This window comes from Gymnoscopelus microlampas (assembly GCF_963454915.1).
Source record: "Gymnoscopelus microlampas genome assembly, chromosome: 3".
Taxonomy (NCBI): domain Eukaryota; kingdom Metazoa; phylum Chordata; class Actinopteri; order Myctophiformes; family Myctophidae; genus Gymnoscopelus; species Gymnoscopelus microlampas.
In genome coordinates this window covers 5,393,395-5,403,309 of record NC_139940.1, presented here as the reverse complement: position 1 = coordinate 5,403,309, position 9,915 = coordinate 5,393,395, and positions in this window count along the sequence as shown.

Here is a 9,915-nt window from a genome sequence, read left to right as displayed (position 1 = left end):
TTCCGCATTATGATTATTATTGTTTTCGCAATGTCTTCATACATGTATTTACTTACTATCAGCTGAAGCTCTATAATTAATCATTAAGAAAATGTGTCTGTATGTGTGTTAGATGTTTGTGTTTGGGCCGCGAGTGGGCGGGGGGAGAGTGAGAACGGGACCTGTACAAGAAAAAATCACACCCAGTGTGAAGTGGGCGGTGTGTGGTCATCACAACATGACTCACTTTAAAAAAAGGATTAATTACTTTTTTAAAAGTCCATACTGCTATTCATAGGGCTGCACATGTGTCATGTGTTTCGCTAGCCAATCACAGTCCTGAATTTGCAAAGTCAGCCAATCACATTACAGTTAGTGGTGATGACACTAGCTGTAATGTGATTGGCTGACTTTGCAAAAGTATCGATTTGCATTAACAATGGAAGGGTCAGGGGTATACAATGCGTTGTAGACTATTGGCCAATCACGGTGCAGGATTGGTCAGTGTCCAAAACTCACTTATAGGGGGCGGTTACACCGGCCCAAAAACTAGAAAATGTGCTTCTGCTGTCGGCGTTGCGCCTTTGCTTCTTCATCAGTTTTCAGACGATGATTTGCTGCTTCTTCAATTCGCGTATTGGGAGTTAGTTGCATTGTGTGATCTCAGTTTGTATTGGAAAGTACTGTTCCTGATTGATCCTGTCTAAGCTATTTATATTACATATTGTGATGTCACGTGAAACTTGACCAATGTTGGGTGTTCTCAGACGGACACGTACAGAGACGGACAGAGAGGAAGAGATACTCTCCATTAATCCTGTCAATATTACATATTGTCACGTGTCACTTGACCAATGTTAGCTTGGCTGATGGATAGGTGTGTCACTTAAAAAAATGTAATTGATTTTTTGAAGTGACTCACCTATTTATAGGTCTCTATTTCATCATGCGTCTCGCTAGCCAATCAAAGCACACCCTTTCAACATATTGTCACGTGTCACGTGAAGCTTGACCAATGTTAGCTTGGTGGACACACGGAAGGATGAGAACGAAAACATAGTATCCTGGTGGAGACAATCACAACAAGTGTGAAGTGAGCGGTGTGGTCATCACAGTGATGGAAGCTCACTTATGTGCATAGTCCTATTTAGAGGTTATTAATTTCATCATGTGTCTCTCTAGCCAATCACAGTGCTGAATAGAGTCAGCCAATCACAGTACAGCTAGGGGTGTACTAATGTAGAGGGGTGTGCTATTATGAGCCAATCACAGTACAGCGAAGGGTGTACTAATGAGGTGTCCCAACCCCACTTATAGGAGCGGCTACACCGCTCAAAAAGAGGGACGCACAGTGGACACACACACAGCAGAGCACAGCGGTGTCAGGTTTCACTTACCGGGGGTTGTGTAGATCCCATATTCTGAGAGGGCATGGGAAGCCATTGGCGAGCCCTCATTGGCTGGCCTTTAGGAGAAAGGAGAAAGTGAGGACTAGAGAGAAAGTGAGGACTAGTTGCAGCCCCTGTTCATTGACTGTAAAAAGAAAATAAATCATGCCAAGAAGACGCGACATACTAAAGCCTATACAACTTGTGCTATAACCACGTCCCCCTTCTGTGGCCAGCATGGAAGTATAGAGCCCCTATAGTTTTTGACTGTGACAGAGACACAGCGTCTCAAGCGAACTTGAGTCACGTGAGGCACCACCGAGTGAGCTAAAGCAAGCGAGTTGCCGTGCCGAACGTTGCGAAGTTCGCTTGGGCCGACTCAGCGCCGCTTAAGTTATGTACCGATAGGGACAGAATAGTGAATCATTTTTTGGTGAGAGCGTTTGCCCCAACTGCCCAATGTGACTGGTAAATTAAAGTGGCTACTGGCCAATCACAGCGTGTCCTTGCACAAGTGGTATAGGTTTTGGGATGACGCTGCTAAGACCCATCCTTGAGCTCAATCTAAATTGAGCTCAAGTACCCCCCACCCCCTTCCCTCAGATGGCTGGGATTGTGTTATTATAAATAATGCAAGGGTGTAGTTTATACAACAACATTGCATGAACTTTTTTTCCTCAAGTATCTTCATCTTCATAATTGTACTCACCATTTCTAGCTTGTGTATTACCTGGAAAAGGTCAACTTCACCACATCATTTGGTGAAGATGTATCATTTGATGAGAATGGGGATGTTTTACCAATCTGGGATATCATGAACTGGGTGTGGCTCCCTGATGGAAGCACTAAGGTTCACAATGTGGGTGTGGTCAAGAAGTCAGCCTCTGCAGGTGAAGAACTCATCCTTGATGAAGACAGAATCTTCTGGAACTTTGAATACTCAAAGGTCACTTTGGCTTTCTAAAATAGCTAATGTCGAACTAATATCATGATGTGAATGTAATTTAGTTTAGACTGAAATTGATCATTGTTACTTTCCTCTGTAGCCTCCTCGGTCAGTGTGCAGTGAGAGCTGTTCCCCTGGAACCCGTGTGGCCAGAAGGAAAGGAGAACCTGTCTGCTGCTTTGACTGCATTGCTTGCTCTGAGGGAGAGTTCAGCAATGAGACTGGTGGGTTTACATTATGTAGCAATGTACTGTACCAGTATGTTCCTTTAAATCTTGTCCTCTTTGTTAGACTCTACAGGGTGCACCAGTTGTCCAGAGGACTTCTGGTCCAGTCCCCAGCGTGACCACTGTATCCCTAAGAGTGTGGAGTTCCTCTCCTACGATGAGGCCCTGGGTATCTCCTTGACGACTATCTCACTGCTAGGCACCCTTATCTGTGCCATTGTCTTGGGAGTCTTCATCTATTATCGAAACACACCCATGGTACGAGCCAACAACTCAGAACTCAGCTACCAACTTTTGATGTCACTCAAACTGTGTTTCTTGTGCTCACTTCTGTTCATTGGCCGTCCCAGGCTCTGGACTTGCCAAATGAGGCATGCAGCATTTGGAATCAGCTTTGTGCTGTGTATCTCATGTATCCTGGTAAAGACTATGGTGGTGTTGGCTGTGTTCAAGGCCTCCAAGCCTGGGGGTGCAGACATTATGAAGTGGTTCGGTGCCATGCAGCAGAGAGGAACAGTTCTGATTCTTACTTTAATCCAGGCATCTATCTGCACAGCCTGGCTTGTGTCTGCCTCACCTGCTCCTTATAAAAACACACAATACCACAGTGATAAGATAGTCTATGAGTGTGATGTGGGATCAATAGTTGGTTTTGGAGTGTTGTTAGGTTATATTGGTTTACTGGCCCTCCTCAGCTTCCTCCTAGCATTCATGGCAAGAAATCTTCCAGACAACTTCAATGAAGCCAAGTTAATCACTTTCAGCATGTTGATCTTCTGTGCCGTGTGGATAGCTTTCATCCCAGCATATATCAGTTCTCCAGGCAAATATGCAGATGTAGTGGAGGTATTTGCTATTTTAGCATCTAGTTCTGGTGTGTTGGTGGCATTGTTTGGACCAAAGTGTTATATCATCCTTTTGAAACCAGAGAGAAACACTAAGAAGTCTATCATGGGTCGAGGCAACACCACCAATACATAGAAGCAGAAATTCAATGACAAATCTGTGTGTATTTTATCACAATAAGTTTATAAACATATATTTGATTGTTTATAACTAGTAGAATCTTATGTATGACCTATACATCTATATAGATCTAAAAGTAAAGTACTGTATGTAAGAGGAAAATCATTCGGTGCCATAGCATTGGTCCGATGGATCTTTATTTCGAAGCACAGTTGATCTGACCGTGCGCTTAAGAGGGCGCATTCAGAAATCGCCCACCGGAGCGCACGCGCCTATTAGTTTGTATTGGCCAGTGCGCTCAGTGCTGTATTTCCGAACGCACGCTAAATCAACCCTAGCTAAACCTAACTTCACACTAACCTAACATTTGTTTGACTATTGGGGCTTTGGAATAATGGGCAAATATATATATAGGGTTAAAATTGGCAAACGTACCCTTTTATAACACCACCAACCATTATATGCACATGCTAGCCATCAATGGTTTTGTTTTTGTTTTCTAAAATAAATAAAAAATCCTGTTTGAAACTCCTAGCCGAACTCAGCTGCTCTAATATAAATATGACAAATAGAACCTACCATTCATTGAATGTCATGCAAGTCTAACCTGCAGAACATTCAGATCTAAACGTATATTCTGACATTTTTATTTTGTATCGTTGTCTGCACTCTTGTATTGTCCAGTTGTTTGAGTGTTGAATGTGTAATGGACCACAATGGAAACAAGCCGTTGGCATATTTGTGTCTCATCAGTTTGGTGTCTTTTTAACTCGTGTTTTCTGCTGTACTTTAAAAAAAATGTCTCAATAAAATATTCAATCAATCACTCAGATGTCCTGTGAATGTAGTCAGTCGCTGATGTGGTCCGGGCAGGGGATATCATTATTTCTTACCATGGGCGTGGCTTTCATTGAGTATGTGACCATTGCCACCTGTAACCTTTGATGTGACCTAGCCCTGGGAACTATATTAATCCGGCCCTGCATGTGCCACAATGGGGTTATTATAAGTATAATTTCAACCTCAACACGAATGGAACAAGAGAGCTATCGTAAATCAATCAATGCTGCTTCTCCCGAAACCCCTCCCCCTCAGATAGGCACACTTTCATTATTAATCATTAATAAACACTTGAAATTTGCAACAACAGTCGTTCTGGATAAGAACAACTGCTATACCTAAAATGTATGAATTGTAAATTGCAACATAACATCCTACATCATATTATATAAGTAAACTCTTTATATTAAAGGAACATAGTACTAATGCCATGAAGCCTATTTGCCAGAGTTGACTAACTCAGGTTGCAACACTTCTCGTACTTCCTTATAACTCAGCTCTTAACAACAACAAATCAGGATACTGAATATATGTGCATTTATTGAAATAACCTTTCATTTCATTAACTCATTCACTGCCAATGACGTGTTTGACGTGTTTTTTTTCCCAAAGGCCCAGACTGCCTTTGTGTTTTGGTGTTTTCAGTGGTTTTCCACTAGATGGCGCTGTTCGCCAATCCGCGATCACCATCTAAGTCCCTCAGAGAAACAGAAGCAGCAAAACCATGTGATCGCAAAAAAAACAGCACGTCCACTTCTGTGTAATTTCTCGCATATGTTCTCTGCTTTCTGTTGTTTTGGGGCGAAACCACCCCCCGATCGGTGGGTCGATCGTTGTGAATATTCTATGATTTTTCACAGGTTAGTGAAAAAACTCGGAAATCGCTGGCAAGGGCTAACCTGACTCCGCCAGATGGGGGCGGTATTGACTTCACAATACAGCCTCCATCTGGACCCGCACCGCTGCGTGTTCGAACTAATAAGCTGCTGCTAGGGGCGGGATCATCTAATCACCTGCCAATTAGCTTGGAAAAAAAAGGGACCGCCCCTTCATCGATTGTGCTACCGAGGTCCCAGATGGAAGTAGTCTGTGAAACAAATGTGACGCAAGCTTCTTCCATCTGGCAGAATCAGGTTAGGCAAGGGCAGCATAGACGATGTTTTAACTCTGGCCGTCAATATTAACATCCTTTTGAATTTTGATAATTATGTGGAGCTGTGATTATAAAGTTTTCAAATTATTGTAGTGGAGTAAAAGTATAACATTTTCCTCTGAGATGCAATGGAGTAAAAGTAAAAGTATTGAAAATCGGAAATACTCCAGTAAAGTTAAAGTACCTCAAAATTGTACTTAAGTACAGTACTTGAGTAAATGTACTTAGTTACTTACACCACTGCTTATCCATGTTGTACCCGTGATGCAGAGAATGACGATGTCATCGATCAGGGGGACTTATGGAGGCACCATGTATTCATGTTGAAGTTCAAGTTCTTCATCATCAGACCTCAGGTCTGGTGACACAAACCTCCTTTAGGTCCCCATGGGACCACGTACCGTACCAGGGGCGATAGAGCTTTTGCTTTTGCTGCCCCCAACCCTGTGGAATGCACTCCCCGATACTCTCAGAGAAACCCCCACCCTCAAAACCCACCTCTTCAATGGGTCTTTCCCCTGCTAACTCCACACCCCCCTTTCTCGTCACTCCACTGTTTTGATTGATTTTATTCCTTAGTCTAAGCCTTTTCTTAATGTTTCTATCCCTAATAAAGGTGTTTTTCTTTGTTGTTTTCTCCTCCCCCTCGTGCAAAGCTTCTTTGTGTACTTAGAAAAGCGCTATATAAATTACTGTTTGGTTACTTAAACAATAAATTCATATGACACCTACCATGTCTGTATTGTCTGCAAACTGACACAGCTGTGCCCAATGAAAGGTCCTCTTCCTGGCACACGTTACAACATGTCATGCAGGTCATGGACCAGATCATATGCGTACACAGCCTTGTACACAGGGGTGGATTAATGGGTGAGGAGGCCCCTGGCCATAGCTTTCATGTAGACGACGTGTCACGGTACGCGGCCCGAACTTCTAGTTTGCTACGAATGCAATGTCTGGCCTCCCCCCACTTCTGTTTCGTCTGTAGTGGCATAACTAATTCTCACTGTAAAACTAATTAGTTGAAGCCTATCAAGCTTACTGCTTATCAGTATTAAAAATACTTTTTAAAGATAACTGTTTGCAGTTTTCAGGAGGCGTAGTTATAGACTCTGTAGCATTCATAGATTATAGAAGAGTTTTTTGGCTTGAGAGACTAATACTAAATTGATGCATTGTGAGCCTGCTATTATCAAAAAAATAGAAACTAAAAGAAAAATTGTAAATTGATGAAAAATTGTATCAAATGGGGGTCTGTGGCCGAATGCATCAGGGTCAGGGTTAGGGGGCTTTTGAAATTGAAAAGGTTCAAAAGCCCTGCCCCTACTTGTGACTCTGCCCAGATGGGCGGTGTGGCAGATTACGTCATGGCATAAGGTGGCAGAATGGATGGCATAGCTCTGTGTATAAAATGTAACAACTGCACAAAGGATTTGGGAGAGGGGGTTAGACGGGGAGGAGTCATGAGGGCTTGTCTAGACACACACCTGCTTTCATATCTGTACTTGTATTTGATGTTGTTCTCTTCTTTCTCTCCTTTGTCTTCCTCACCTTCCTCTTCATGTCAGATACAGGCACAGTTTAAGCTGAACAGAATGTACAAGCCTGGGGACGTCATTCTGGGTGGTTTGTTTGAGATCCATTTCTCCTCCTTCTTCCCTGAGCTGTCTTTCACCTCCAAGCCACATGAGTTCACTTGCTATAGGTGAGTATCACAAATACAATAGCCCAGTCACATTGATTCTCAAATTGCGTTTGGCCGTGGAATCCCATCTGAAAACATTTTGTGCCAGGGACCACCATGAGAGAACATTTTTGTCATTTTGTTTCAAAATTTAAAAAAAATCCCCCAATCTATCTAGATATTAAATATTTGTGTCCGATTTACAAGTTGTAGATCGGCTATTTTTGAATAGCTGATCAAGAATAGGATTAAAGTTTGTTAAACTGATAGATTAATAGATAATAACAAAGGATTAGTTAATTATTATATTTCTACAAAGTATATGCAAGGTTACAGTGTGATTTTGTGTTTATATAGCATTTTCATTCGAGGGTTCAGGCATGCCCAGGCCATGGCTTATGCCATAACTGAAATCAACAGAAACCCCAGCTTACTGCCCGATGTGACTCTGGGTTATGATGTCTATGATAACTGTATGACGGCTGAAGTTGAATTCCGCGGAGCCATGTCATTGGTCAGTGGGAGAGAGGAGCACTTTCAGTTGGATGAGAGCTGTGTTGGGTCTCCTCCAGTGCTGGGAATTGTGGGTCCTGGTACCTCATCAAGTGCTATAGCTCTCTCTAGAATATTAGGTTTATACAGAGTACCCATGGTAAGTTTCCTACTTGAATGCCCTTTTACCATGACCTAAAACCACCTATTCAAAAATAGCAGATATCTGCTATTTTTAAAAACCTTATGCAAAATGTATGCAAATCTTTGAATATTTATGTATTTTATAAGCAAACATTTGTAACTCAAATCTTTACTTTTGCGGATTCTACAAATGTCTTCTAAATCCTAACAGTCTTTTGTTCACTTTAAAAAATATATATATTCAATGATTTGCTCATATTTTGACGATTAAAAAAAAAATAGCCAAAGTATAAAATAATGGTTAAATTGGTTACACAGATGCGTCCCCGGTCTTAATGGGTTAATATTATGCTTAATTTTGATTATTTTGTTATTTACAAATGTAAAATTTGATAAATAATGTATTGTTTTTTTGTACAGCTTGAAAGACACAGAACGTATGTACTTGCAGGCAGAGCATGTGAGCAGAGAGGGTAGATTTTGAATGGAGTGTGAAGCAGGCTTTCAAAAGGTGGGATCACAATGCATCTGTGGTACAATTATGACTCTTTGTCCAGACCTGAGAGTAGGAATCCTTGACAGTGTCTCTGTCCATGGTGCTTAAGGATGCTTAGGATTCTATTGTGATTATGGGTAGGGATTGTGCTCCAATTGGTTTCTTAAAAAACAATTGGTTTAATAAAAGACAATGCAGCATCATTATTCTTTACTTTTCTTTTTTTCTTCCTTCCCCTCAGCTCAATGCGCTGCTTGCAGGGGAAATGATCAAAAGTACTAATTGTATATCCCATAACAGATGCTTTGTGCCTTTTTTCAGATAAGTCACTATGCTGCTTCCTCCACTCTGAGTGACCTGAATCAGTTCCCGTCCTTCTTTAGAACAATCCCAAATAATGACTTTCAGGTAAACAGTCGTATATCTTCCACACTCATTATGAATGGCTCACTGTTTTATGTTTTACATTTTGTCAAACGTTTTCAAAAAGTGCAGCTCTAGTATAAAACAGGGCTTAAGTGAGTAATGTGTGGTGTGTAATAATGATATGAATCCGCACAGTAACTTGTATAAATGATGGAGGAAAAAATTGTAACAGTATTTCAAAATGTACTGAAATGTATTTATGCAAGTGTATTTAGTTACTTTCCACCACTGTATGTGAACAAAAACATAAAAGAAATTATCAGAATCAGAAGCACTTTTATTGTCTCATAACAGGTTTACATGTATAGAAGTGGGCGATTTCATTAATTTTTTCGGGGGGCACGCTCCATTTTGTCGTGAGAATAGGGACTATAGAGATAGAGTAAGATCATTTTCTGATCAGATTGTGGTTATTTAGGTGAGAGCTATGCTGCAGCTTATGATGCGGTTTGGATGGACCTGGGTAGGATTGCTGTTTAGTGACGATGCTTATGGCCGCAATGCTGGCCGAACCTTCCTGTCCGACCTGGCCCGGTCTGGTTTGGGTTGTGTGTCTTATTCAGAGGCCCTGCCCTGGGACAATGACCTGGACAAACTGGACAGGATCGTCACTGTGATGAAGCAATCCACAGCTCGTGTGGTCATTGCATTTGCATATGGAACCTATATGATTAACATCATGGAGGAGGTTTGTTTTATATGGGATTTGAAATGTATGTAACCTTTATGAGAGTCACCTCTTATGCTAATAATTATCATATATGAAATAGTTCAATCTGAAATAGAATCTGAAATAAGTTACATTGAAGGAAATACATCCCCTCATATATCATACATATACATAAAAAAAAACATGTTATAAAAAAAAACATAATACTGCCTCATCAAAGTCAGTATGGTGACTTTATACATTGTCAGATACTTGAACGTGTCCTTATATTATCAACACTTTACCCAAATACAGCTCAAGTGGAGTTAGGAGGTTTTTGACCATTAATGTGCATGGAGATTTTTTTCCTGTCTGACTTGGAGTTAGGTGGTTTGACCGACAGTTTTTAGGAGTTAGGAGGTGTTTTTTTAATACTTTTCATTGGTTCAATATTTGTAAAACTCACACACAGACGTAAAGGGTGTTCAATAGCACTGATTTATTTAAAATAGTTTTTTAAAAGTT